Source organism: Oryctolagus cuniculus, chromosome 2, assembly GCF_051225735.1.
Source record: "Oryctolagus cuniculus isolate XC-2025 breed Fujian yellow rabbit chromosome 2, ASM5122573v1, whole genome shotgun sequence".
NCBI lineage: Eukaryota > Metazoa > Chordata > Mammalia > Lagomorpha > Leporidae > Oryctolagus > Oryctolagus cuniculus.
This window is the reverse complement of record NC_142868.1, coordinates 6,533,896-6,547,240: the sequence shown is the minus strand read 5'-3', so window position 1 is coordinate 6,547,240 and position 13,345 is coordinate 6,533,896. Positions and strand designations below refer to the sequence as shown.

Sequence of the window (13,345 nt, the reverse complement as noted above, 5' to 3'; positions counted from 1 at the left end):
TTCCTTGCTTCCAGGCTGGTTTGCACCTGAGCTCCTTGCAGGCATGGGCGTCTTAGTCACTGTTCTCCTTCTGGTGTGTTTGTGGTACTGGCAGTGCAGATGGCCCCTGGCCTAGGATGGTTTGACTTACAACTTCTCAATTTGAAAATGGGGCAAGAGTAATATGTGTTGAAGAGGTACCATCCATCAGAGGCTGAATCTGCACCTCACTCTGGGCTAGTGCAATGCAGTCCAGTCCTCTCTTGCAATTCTGGGCAGTGGCTGCAACCACATCTCCCAGAAAGTCCCACAGTCCCGAGGAAAAACAACTCATGCTATGGTGTGCTGTGTTGTAGTGCTTGGATGTTCAGTAGGTTAGGTGGACTCAGTGCCTTTTCAACTTAGCATATTTTCCTTTCTTTCTTTAAGGTATGTTGGTTTTCATAATTAAAAGCAATTTTATGTATTTATTTTTGATATGTTGGAAAGGCAGAGCAATAAAAAGGCAGAGACAGACAGAGCTCCCATCTGCTAGTTAACCCCCAAATGCTCCTAACAACCAAGGGTGGGCCCAGCAGATGCCAGGAACTGAGAACCCATTCTGAGTCTCCCACGTAGTGGGCAATGACCCAGGCACTTGAATAATCACCTCCTGTCTCCCAGGGTGCACATGAGCAGGCAGCTGGAATTGGAAGTGGACAACAACTTGAACCCATACTCTCTGATATGGGATGCCGACATCCCAACTGGAACCTTAACTGCTGTGCCCCCTCCCCCCCCGCCTGCCCTGACTCAGCGTTTTCATTTGATGCTGGCTTGTTGGGATGTAACCCTTCCTATGTTGTAAAATGTCTGTACTAAGCGCTCATTTAAGCATCATGATAAACCAAGAATGTATCTGTTCAAAAAGAAATACAGAGACAAGGTCATGGGCCAACACCGAGCTTTAAGTTCCGTTGGCTTTCTACTAGCTTCCCCCAAGTCAGCACCCATACACAGTGAAGATGCGCGCCTGAGATTCGAGCCCTGGATCTGCACTGATGGATGTCCAGGGTTTGGGCCTTCTGCTCTTGTTTCTGAATTCCTCAGCAGGACGAAATCTCTCAAGCAGGGGCCCCTGCAGCCTCATCCTGGCCAGCTTATGCTCTCATAGCAGACCTCAGTGTAGACAGAGGCCTGCCTTCCCCTCACCCAGCCTTGACCTCTGCTGCAAACTCCACCCAGAATGAAGGCGCCTGTGGGACTTTCTGCTGAGCAAACTCCAAGTCTCCTCCAAGATTATGCAGAACCCTGCCTTTCCCACAGCAGTGTCCTTCCAGGCCTCATTCCTCTGCCAGCTCCTTGCTCTCTGAGCTCTGTTCCTGCTGTGGCTGTGGCTGGATCAACATTCACTCTGAAGCCTGTCATCAGCTCCTTCCACGTGCGTCTGCCACATCCTGGGGTGCTCGCTCCTTGAGGAGAACAGCTAGGCCATTTTGGTATCCCCAGGAATGCATTGCAATCTTATATCATAGGTGCCTTATAAAACTGGAGTGAGGGGCTGGCACTGTGGCGTAGCAGGTGAAGCCGCCGCCTGCAGTGCTGCCATCCCATATGGGCACTGGTTCGAGTCCCGGCTGCTCCACTTCCTGTACAGCTCTCTGCTATGGCCTGGGAAAGCAGTGGAAGATGGCCCAAGTCCTTGGGCTCCTGCACCTGCATGGGAGACCAGGAAGAAGTTCCTGGCTCCTGGCTTCGGGTCGGCGCAGCTCTGACCATTGCAGCCATCTGGGGAGTGAACCAATGGATGGAAGACCTCTTTCTCTCTGCCTCTCCTTCTTTCTCTGTGTAACTCTGACTTTCAAATAAAATAAATAAATCTTAAAAAAAAAAAAAAAACTGGAGTGAGCACCTGTGGGCAGCGTAGACCTCTCCACAGACTTACCCTCTATTCTGTTCTCTTTACCTTCACCTTACTTCACCATTAGTATTCTGTTATTACATCTGCAAAAACCAGAACCTTCCACATAAGAATCTTTTTTTAAAGATTTATTTATTTACTTGAAAGTCAGAGTTACACAGAGAGAGGAGAGGCAGAGAGAGAGAGAGAGAGAGAGAGAGGTCTTCCATCCGCTGGTTCACTCCCTAATTGGCCACAACGGCTGGAGCTGTGCCGATCTGAAGCCGGGAGCCAGGAGCTTCTTCCAGGTCTCCCATGCAGGTGCAGGGGCCCAAGGACTTGGGCCATCTTCTACTGCTTTCCCTGGCCATAGCAGAGAGCTGGAGCAGAAGAGGAACAGCCAGGACTTGAGCCTGCACCCATACAGGATGCTGGCACTGCAGGTGACGGCTCTACCCCCCACGTCACAGTGCCAGCCCCCCACATAAGAATCTATAACTGAATCTTCAAACATCGGATCAGACCACTCTGGTCTCTGGTCTCCAGTGACAGCTGCCGGAGTTGCCAGCAACAGCCTCTTTAAACAGACCACATGCTCAGCTGTTTGCTGCCATCCCCCTGCCAGCAGACAGGCTTCTTATGTTGTGGTCACATGCCTGAGACCAGGGGCCGTTGCGTGCTGCCCAGCAGAAGAATCCCAGCAAACTCTTCCTTTATTATTTTCTCCAATGGCAGTGTATTGTTCAGCTCACACTGCTATAACCAAACACCATAGACTGTTAAACACAGCTCTGGAGGCTGTAAGTTGGGGTTTTTGCCTGGGGTTCTTGGTGAGGCCCCTCTCCCTGACTTACGGACTTATGACTTCTGTGTTTTCACATGGAGACGAGAGAGGGAGAGAAGGGGCAAGGGAACATTCTAGTCTCTTCACTTCTTCTGAGGACAGTGGTTCTGTGGGATTAGCCTCTCACCCTTAGGACTTATCCCAAACACCCCCCCCCACACACACACACACACACACCTCCAGACACCATTACATAAAGGGCTGGGGTTCATCCTGTAAATGTAGGGAGGACACAGACATTCAGTCCATAGCAGACTGGCTCAAGAAATGAGAAATGAGACACATCCCCGCTCCTCCTATGCTCATGCCCATCCGGGAAAGAATTTACCTTGATTTTTCCAACAATTACGAGTATTTTCAGCTACAAACAGTCCAAATCTCTTTTGCCCTGACACACAAAAAAGCAGTTCAGCACCTCCACGGGTTTCCACACTCTGCTTAACTCAATTTCCCTCTGCAAAATAAGGCAGGACAAGAAGACAGCGTGGGGCCCTTTTGCCTCTGACGCCCTGTGTATCTTTCCTGGCCCTTTGTGGGGAAATGCTTGGGATTCCTGGGTGCTAGTTGGCTGTGAGGTGATGCACAACTTCATGCCCCAGCCAAGAGGATCCTGCAGCTGCAGCTGAGAGCCCCTTTTCCAAGGGGGAGGCATGCCCCAGACAGGGACTGATGCCATGTGCACCACTGTGGGCTGTAGCGGCCCTGCTGCCTGCAGCCCTGTTTCCACTCAGCTGCACTAAGTAATAAGAGGCCCTGTCCGCCTTCCATCACAGAGCTCTGCCGTTCACCGCCGGTGCCGGTGCCTTTCTGCTTCTAATGAAGGATTTATTTAGGTCACCACTGCGTGTGTCTGTGCCCAGCAATGCAGAGGAAACAGGCAGAGGAGAAGGAGCCCCTCCTCCTCTCCCTTCAGGGGCCCGGCCATTGCACCGCCCTCACTGCTCATCCCTCCTTCTGAGGCGTTTACAAAAGACCCTGCCCGTGCCCTCCTGCAAGCAGCTGAATCTTGTGTCACTGTCCCTTCTTCCTGTGCCTCTGTCTGGTTGAGTCACTGCCATCCCTTGGATCGTGAACGAAAGTGTTTGACTAATTATCATCCTTGCATCCCATTTATACCACATAGCATTTGGGGGGGAGGTGCATTTGGGGGAATGGATAAAAATAGCTACCGTGAATTGTAGGCTTGCCACAGGCCAGGCAATATCCTGAGCACTCTATCTGCTATTTCATTGAATCTTCACAATAAATATAACAGGGTCAAGGCATTTGCTTTGAAGAACCCAGCTTCAGGGCTGTCTTATGGATTTAAATTTGCAGAGCTGAGATTTGAGCCCAAGTTTCTGGCTCTAAATCCTGTTAATTCCAGTACCTCTCCTCCAAAATGCCATCTGTGTGACTGGAATAATCCGTCTTTTTTTTTTTTTTTATATGCTACAGCTATTTTTAATTCTGAGATTAAAGACAAATTACCCAATAGATAGATGGAAAGAAAGAAAGAAAGAATGAACGAACGAACTATAAAACATGCGAAGAACACCCCCATAGAAGTCAAAGTGATCAGAATCTCCCTTGCCCTGATGCAGAAGCCGTAAAGATTCCCTGGTGTTTGGGGTCAGTGTGAGGAGAGTCAGAGGATGCTGGTTCTCAGTCACTTAAGCACCTGCATGCTTCAGCTTGGAGTTCTAGGCCCTTTCCAAAGACTGTGGGTGGGTAGACCAGATGCCCTGTGAGCTTGGTAAGAATGAGGGTTCCCAGGCCTGCCTGCAGACCTTCTAGACCATCATCGGCATTTTGAGCTGCATAGTTGGGTTCTGAAAGCACTGTGTCCTGCAGCTCTGTCCTGGGAGGGAAGCTGTGGTCACCTCCCATCAGAATTATTGTCCAGATCCTTGATCCCTCTGTCCACCTCCGGTGAGAATAATGCTGTGTGGCTTCGATGTCAGGCTGCCCAATAGGGCTGGTTGCATTTGTGGTGGAGTTCTCAGAGGCTCAGAGACAGCTTGGAGACCTAAATCTCTGGCTCCCAGTACTGCTCCTGTTATTCTGTGCCGCCCTTCTTGGCTTGCCAAGGCTTCTTCCTTCAGTCTAAAGAGTGTCATGTCCATTACCCAGTTAAACTTTTGTAAACACGGAACACCCAGCTTTGCTAAGGACTCAACAGAGCATAGAATGTCTGGATGAGAGGCATTCAAAGAGTCCTGCTGTTTTTACAAGGGGACTATGGGGCCAATCACACAGCTTTCTTTTCCCAGACAGTAAATGTGATCCAAGGAAACTTATTAATGTTATGTGGCCCGAACCATGGTCTTTTCCACCCCATCCCACCATGAATTCTTTCCACCCCATCCCACCTCACAGTAATTATCATAAACAAATCCAAACAAAAATCAATGTCAACATTTGTTGAAGACTGTCATGTATAGGCGACTTCAGGGAAATAAATATTTATGGAGGTCTTGAAACATCACTGTCTTTTTGTAGACTGACAGGCACAAGCTAAATCTGTTTTCTATTTCTTGCTTTCTGAGATGACTGGCCAAGGATGGAAATTGGATACCAGTGCAACACGCTCTTAAATAGCTTTGCAAAGATGAAAGGGAAAACATTTTGACTCCTAAAGATGAACAAATAACCTTATACTTTTAATTGCCCAGAAGTTTGGTTGGCTAAAAAAAGGCAGTTCTGCTTTGCAAGCTGTCTTAAGTCAGGTTTCAGTTCATTCCAGAAAATTAAATCACCCAACACCATGGGCTGCTTGGAAAGAAGCAGCCCTTGCATATCGGTATCATAGCTCTCATACTTTCTGTTATCTCATCCTGCATTGCAGAAAGCTGGCCCCTCTTGCCTGGAATGCACTCCTCACCATGCACAGGGAAGCATCACCACTCAGGTTGGGGGTGGGGGGCATAGTGAGAGCTTTGGAGAGATCCCATGGAGTTGCGTTTGGGTACTTCCTGATTCTGTGACCTTGAAAAGGTCATTTAACCTTAGTAGTATGTTTCCATCTCTATATCCTGGGGAGAAAGTGAGACCATTAACATTTGCTGAATGCCTACTGTGTGCCAGGCATTAAGCACATATTGGCCATTGGTGATCATATTTCATGATGGTGACATCCATATGACACAGGCCTAAGCCCATTTTGTAGAATGGCACAGTGAGCCATTTATAAAACCTGAATTTAATTATGTAAAGAATTCTAGTTTGGATCTGTCTTCTTGCAAAAGCTTCTTTGCTTTTCCATTACATTTACCACCTTTTCCTTTCTTAACAATTGCAAAATAAAAGAGAGCAGCCATATCCTGGCATTGCTGCAAGTCCTAGAAGAAGTAATTTATATACAGGTGCTTACTGCCTGGTACGTAGTAGACGCACAGCAAGTAATCCCTTCCTCTGCATCCCTTTTGTTATATCCCATGAAATACTTGTGGCTGAGTGTTTTTTTTTTTTTTAAGATTTCTTTGTTTATTTGAAAGGCAGAGTTACAGAGAGGCAGGGGCAGAGGCAGAGAGAGAGAGAGAGAGAGAGAGAGACATCTTCCATCCCCTGGTTCACTCCCCCAAATGGCTGCAACAGCCAGAGCTGGGCCCATGAGCCAGGAGCTTGGAGCTTGTCCCAGGTCTCATGCGTGTACAGAGGCCCAAGGACTTGGACCATCTTCCACTGATTTCCCAGGCCACAAAGACAGCTGGATCAGAAGTGGAGCAACTGGGACTTGAACAGGTGCCCATATGTGATGCCGGCACTGCAGGTGGCGGCTTTACCCACTATGCCACAATGCCAGCTCTGGCTGAGTGGTTTATCATCACTGCTACTCTGGGAGAGATTCTTATGTGTGCGAGCAATGTCCCCATCTCTTGTGGAGAGGCTGTGAGGTGTGTTGCCATTAGAGGCATGGCAGACAACACTGATGCTTGTATGTGAAATGTACCTTTTGTGAAATATTCCAGTTATCTCATTTTACCCATGAATATGTTCCAGTGGTGGGACTGAGAGCATATATTATAGTTAATTACACTTGAAATCTAGGTCATGATGTAAATTATGTAATGGGGAGACTTAAGGAGAAAATTAAAATATTTTTGAAGGGTTATTTCATAGCTTTCCTTTATTTTTAATTAAAATATTTTTAGATGCTCAGGTGATAATGTCCGATCACCACTAGAAATGTTGAGCTCGCCTTTTGACATCTGATTTCTGCTTGACTCTCCAGGGGTGTAAGAGTCACGGCCTTTTGATGCAGTCTTTTTTTTTTTTATATAGACAAATAGCTGTTAGCTTTCTCTTTCTACTATATTAGAATCCTTTTCCAGTAAATTCAAGCTGTTTCCCTGACTGTTCACTACTACTGACAGGCTCTTTCATCAGGAAGAGTGACTAGAACCTACTATGTGCTAGCTATTGTGCCAGGAGCAGGTGGCATAGGAAGATGAGACTCTACACACGAGGCTCAGGGACGCACATTTTCTTGGTGGAGAGACAGAAAGTAAACAAGAACGTAAGATTTTGGCTAGCACATGAGAAATATAAAATGGGATGATGTAAAAGAAAATGACTAAAGGGGGCCGGCGCCGCGGCTCACTAAGCTAAACCTCCACCTTGCGGCGCTGGGTTCTAGTCCCGGTCGGGGTGCCGGATTCTGTCCCGGTTGCCCCTCTTCCAGGCCAGCTCTCTGCTGTGGCCAGGGAGTGCAGTGGAGGATGGCCCGAGTGCTTGGGCCATGCACTCCATGGGAGACCTGGTTCCTGGCTTCGGATCAGCACCATGCGCCGGCCGCGGAAGACCTTTCTCTCTGTCTCTCTCTCACTGTCCACTCTGCCTGTCCAAAAAAAAAAAAAAAAGACTAAAGGGGGTGGGGGTGCATTGTGCTGCAGGGAGAGTTGGCATTTGAAATAAAATCTGAATGGCAGGGAAGAGGCAGCCTCAGAAAGCCTGGGGCACAGTATCCTGGGGACAGGGAGCTGCAAATGCCAAGCCCCAGCGCTGGGATGAGCTTTGTGAGCTCAAAGGGACAGAAAAGCAAGGGAGTCAGCACCTTGGCTGGAAGGAGCAAGTTGAGGCAGAGGGTCAGGATGGTCCAGTTCTAGGAGTTTTGACTTAATTCTCACCGCAGAAGAAACTTCATCTGGACAATCCCATGGACTTTTCCTTGGGTTCCCCATGCCTGGCACGTGGCTAACGTCTTCAAGTCGGGGCCTCAAGAAGCCTAGTGTCACTGATGGGAAGCACTCTTGTCTTTTGAATTCCTGAACCTCGGGATTTGTTTCATATCTTCAGTTCCCAGAAAACAGTCTCCTTGATAAAGGGAAAGAGATAGGTGATGGGGTTGCCCCTTGGGACCTATTGGCCCATGGCCAAAAGAGAGGATTCATTTTGTCCATCAAGCAGGTCTGGGCCTTCAAAGAAGCTCTGTCTCTTAGCAAAGAACTGGTGCCAGGTGTGAATGCTTTACCTGAGCCAAAGAATCAAACCAAGCAGCTAAGTTACCAAGAACCAGACACTCGACTCGTGGTTAGGAATCAAACCATCGAGTCCAGTAATTAGTTGCCCACTAACTCCAGGCATTACCAAGTGTGAGAGAGATGGAGAGGAATCTGGCTTTGCCTATTCAGCCTGAATTTGAATCTTATCTCTGCCTCTCACTTTCTAGACAAATCACTTCATTTCTCAGAGCCTCACTTTCTTGTAGCCAAATTAGCTCTCTGGAGGACTTGCAGTGAGGATTGCAAGGAGCCCTGTGGGCAAAGTTGCCAGCCTCGTTCATGTTTAGCAGCAAGTGCGGCGGAAGGGAGCTGTGATTGCTGCTTGTGCCAAGGGATGTGGCCTTGGCTGCAGGTTCAGTGAGCTTCCTGTGTCCACTCACTTGCCATCTCAGGGCTCCAATCTTTCTGAAGGTTCCATGAGCTCAGTATTACCTGGTGTGTTTCTTGATGTTGAAAATAATGAATTTATCTTCAGAGAGAATAATTTATTTGTGCTACCTGCAAGCTTAAACTTGCCTCCTTCGTCCTTTTCCTGCTCAGGAAGTTCCCTAATCTGTGAGTAGGAATCTTGCTGTAAAGAGTGGGCTGTGCACACTTCAACAGCTTTTGGACTAAGAATCCCCACTGTGCTCAGTGCTCTCTGTCATTGGCCACATGTGGCCTTGCGATACAGTGCAAGGGTAAATATGTACACATGGAATTTGGAAGACTGAGTACAAAAAAGGGCAAAGTATCTCATTTTTCATGGTGATTTTATGTTGGTGTGATAACATTTTGGCTTATGTAAACTATATTATTTCTGCTTTAATGTGGCTCCCAGCAAAAGTAAATATGCATGTGTGGCTCATATTACAATTCTATTGGATCACCCTGATACATATTATCCTCTTTAGTCTCAATGTAATCACTGTCAGTAAATGATGCTATTACCATCCTACTGATGAGCAAACTGAGACTGACAGGGCAAGTCACTTTGAGATGAAAGCTAGGGCAGAACTCCCAACTCCAGGGCCTGAGTGATTCCTTTTCATGTCTTGACTGAACAGAAGGAACAAATGAGTTTGACCTCGTGCTGTGGGTACTCTGTGAGCCAGTGGCTTTAAGAGTTGGTGGCCTGTGAGCTATCACTGCTGGGTGGACATTGCAGGGACTTTCTTCCTCAGGACCCCGACAACATTGTCAGTATTTTACGTTAAGACTCCTGACTTGGGAAAGAGCGAACATAGCAGTCACACTGCAGAACTGGCATTCGGGAATCAAAGCCCCAGGCTGAGGTACCAAGATTTACTCTGTGACCTTGGATGAGTTATCTTGGGCTTTCCTCACCTATAAAATAGAAGCCAAAGACTAAATGATTCCGTGCTGCGCTGATGCTCATAACTCCGTCATCAAGATTAAGCTGGAGGAGGGGCAGGTGTTTGGCCCTAGTGGTTAGGATGCCAGTTGAGATGTTCATGTCTCATATCAGAGTGGCTGAGTGCATCCCTGAATCAGCTTCTGACTCCAGCTTCCTGCTAATATGGACCTTGGGAGGCAGCAGTGATGACTCCAGTATTTGGGCCTCTGCCATCCACATGGGAAACCTGGCTTCAGTTCCCAGCTACTGGCTTCAGCCTGGCTCCACCTTGGCTACTGCTGCCATTTTCCCTGGGAAGTGAACCAGCAGATGTGAGCTCTGTTTGTCCGTTTCTCTGCTTCTCGAATAAATTGAATAATAATAAAAAAAGATCAGCATGACCCAGATGACTGGTTAATAGGATCACCTGAGCTTGGATATCTTCCCTTTTCTGAAGATGTTACTAAAAATATTACCAAAATATCATAGGAGGAAGTTGGCTCCAAATAGGCACTGTGTGACTATAATACAATATAATTTACATATAAATTCATACCCATATATACACACATGTGTACCTGTGTTCTTGTTTATATGTATATACATAAACATAATCATATATGTACACAAGAATACTTCAAAAAGTTGGTGTAAAGTGGAATCAAAGTTTAATTTACTGTGGTGCAAAAAATTTTTAGAGTTCTTGCATAGTTTTTTTTATAATACTCATTTTCCATGAACTTTTTACAGACTTCTTGTAAATGTGGCATTCATGTATACATAGGTGATTTTATTTCATGAGATTCAAATATTTTTGGAACAAAAGGCCTGAATGTAAGTAAATACATTTTTTGGAAGTATTAAAGTGGGAACAGGAGATTTTAAAACTACTCACTGCCCAGTTTCTCTTTGTGAAGCACATGGTATATTTAGTGTTCTCTCTGTATGTGCTGGTAACTCCCCTTGAGGAAGCAATCTCAGATGTGCACGGTGCTAACCAGGGTGCTTCATATCAAGGTGGAAAGAGCCTGAGCAGACAGGAAGGCGAATTTCAGACCTGGTCTCTGTTTCTAGTGCTTAGCTGTGGAACACTCCCCATCTCATTTCCTGGGTGTGAATACAGACCTGTAAGATGGAAGGAACTGTGCCCACCCCCATGAGCACAGCAGTCAGACCACCCCTTACTTCAAACCCCTCACTCTGCCACACATTAACACATACACACAGAGGGCACACACACAGAGGGCACATACACAGAGGGCACATACACAGTGGGCACACACACAGAGGGCACATACACACAGAGGGCACATACACACAGAGGGCACACACACAGAGGGCACACACACACAGAGGGCACATACACACACAAAGGGCACACACACAGAGGGCACACACACAGAGGGCACACACAGAGGGCACATACACAGTGGGCACACACACAGAGGGCACATACACACAGAGGGCACATACACACAGAGGGCACACACACAGAGGGCACACACACAGAGGGCACGTACACAGCGGGCGCATACAGAGGGCACATACAGAGGGCACACACACAGAAGGCACGTACACACACACAGCAGGCACACACACACAGCAGGCACATACACACACCCTAAAAGTGTATCAGGCAATCATGACAGGTCCATTGGGTTAACCATGTGGGTAATCGAAAAGCAAATGAAGTTTGACTGAAACATACTGAAACTTTCAGTTGACTAAAGCAAATGGGCCATTAAATTGAGCTCATCTGATCAGTAGAACCAACCTTAAACCTCTTTGTACTTGGCAATCTCTCCCTAAATATTTTTCCCCTAAGGAGTTACATCATTGGTCTCTGAGGTCCCTTCTTCAGTTTTTGTAGTTCTCTAACAACTTCTCTGTGCTTGTTCTTCAGTATACACTTTCAAAGCAGATTGCACAGTGTCTACGGGGTTAGAGCCACTGGTTTCATCATAAAGATGGAAGCCCTGAGCAGCCCTCTTCTGAGCTTGTCTGCGTCCCTTCCTGAGCGTGTGCTTTTGCTTTCATATAAATAAATCTTACTTCTTTGCTGAACTTTATCGACATCTCCTCTTTGAATTCCTTTTTGCCAGGGAGAAAAGAACCTGGACCAAGCCTAGCCAGGAGTCACCCCACAATACCAGGTGGGTGGCAGGAACCCAATCATTTGCTAATTTGCCCCTGATGTCCTGGAGGAAGCTGACATGTGGAGTGGAGCTGGCATTCAAATTCAGGCACGTTAATATGGGATGTGGGCATCCACGTGGCACCTCAACTGATAAGCCAAATACCTGCTCCTGCTATCCCTCTTAAACATACTTAAATGTTTAATATGGACTAAGGGAGTCTCCTTTTTCAAGATCAATACATAAAGACTAAGAATAAAAAAAGGGAACCTTAGATTTTGTTGCTTATGTCTTCTTTATCAGTTTTAAACTAATGAAGTGATTTTTAAACCTGCTATAAAAATGACAGGTCCTACTGATGGAGAGTTTTTTTGTTTTGTTTTGTTTTTTTGTTTTTTTTTTTTTTGGAGGTAGCTTGTAAAACCTGCAGTGCCCAAGTTGAGTCTGTCTCTAACCCATTGCTTAATATATTTAAGCAGGAATGGAAGTGGGAGCCTCCAACCTCCTCTTCCTGGGACACAAGCTGTTGTGTATCATGCATGAGAACATGAACCATGACTTGTTCATCTGTGGGAACTGCATAGCACTTAGGCCAGCAGTGCCCGTGACCATGAAGAGCTTTGTTGCCCAGACGTGATACATCTCGTGGGTAATGAGGATTGTGGGAGAAGGGAGGCAGTCTGTGGAAAGGGATCCCTATACTTAGAGTTTTTTATGTGGGCTCCAAATTTGGAAATGGGTTAAATTTCTGTGTCCTTAGACAAGACTTGCATCTATAAAATGGTGGTAATAGGTATCCTGCCTTGTGGCCCTGTCCTGCAGTGTCGTGGTGACAATCACAACTTGATAAATAGCAGAGCTTTGTGAAAAAGAAGGCTTTTTGCTCTTTCTAGTAAGCTCATGTACTTATCCCTTTAGGCCTGCTTCAAACACTCCCTTTACCACGAAGAAATCCTAAGGTGCTCCAATGAAAGGAATGAGCATTCACTCCTCCTAAACGTGCTCATTACATGTGCCGCCCTGATGCTTGTGGTCAGGTTGACAAATTCATGTCACAATGCAAACCAGGACACACCTTAGTGGCTTAAAAGCACAACGGTGCATTAACAAGAGGTGACATGGAAGAGGGGAGAAGTCCTCTTGACATCAGGCTGGGGACAGGGGCAGTGTCATCCATCCACATGCCATTGGCCAAGCCCAAATCGATCCTGAAATGCTTCCTTACTGGCAATGAGGCCATGGATGCAGAGTGAAGCATTGCAGCTAACCATTCACTGTTCTGTACAGGTTCATCTACCCCACTAGATTAGGTGCCTCTGGGTGGGCAGAGCAGGAAGGGCAGAGACGCCGGGTTGTCTATCACCAGGGTCTGACAAGGTGGATACTCCACGATGCCTGCTGAGATCCAAAGGACCTGACAATGGTTTGTGGTTTCCTTTAGCACTGGTTGGCAAGACTATGACTGGTGGGCCAAATTTCATTTATTTATTTATTTTTTGTGCAGCCAGCCGGAAAGGAGCAAGCATGTTAATGACAAATGAAAATCACATGAAAGTCGCATCTCAGTGGCCCTCCATCAAGTTTTCCCGGAATGCGACCACACCCTTCCTTTGGGTATTGTGTGTGGCTGCTTTAGATCTACAGCAGCTTAGTTGGCATTGGAGTTGCCATAGAGACCGCATGTCCCCT

At 46.8% G+C, this 13,345-nt stretch overlaps 1 protein-coding gene across 3 annotated transcripts in view; it reads left to right on the top strand.

The window, feature by feature from the left end:
• The window catches only part of HS3ST1 (heparan sulfate-glucosamine 3-sulfotransferase 1), a 33,752-nt gene that overhangs the window by 18,828 nt on the left and 1,579 nt on the right, over positions 1-13,345 (top strand). The window contains exon 2 of one of the 3 annotated variants that reach the window (XM_017350365.4): positions 11,624-11,674. The exons of 1 other annotated variant lie outside the window; for it this stretch is intronic. The gene's annotated coding sequence lies outside the window, so the exon portion shown is untranslated. Of the gene's footprint in view, positions 1-11,623; positions 11,765-13,345 lie in introns of all 3 variants that reach the window. One more of the 3 variants, XM_070069586.2, reaches the window with a different exon arrangement.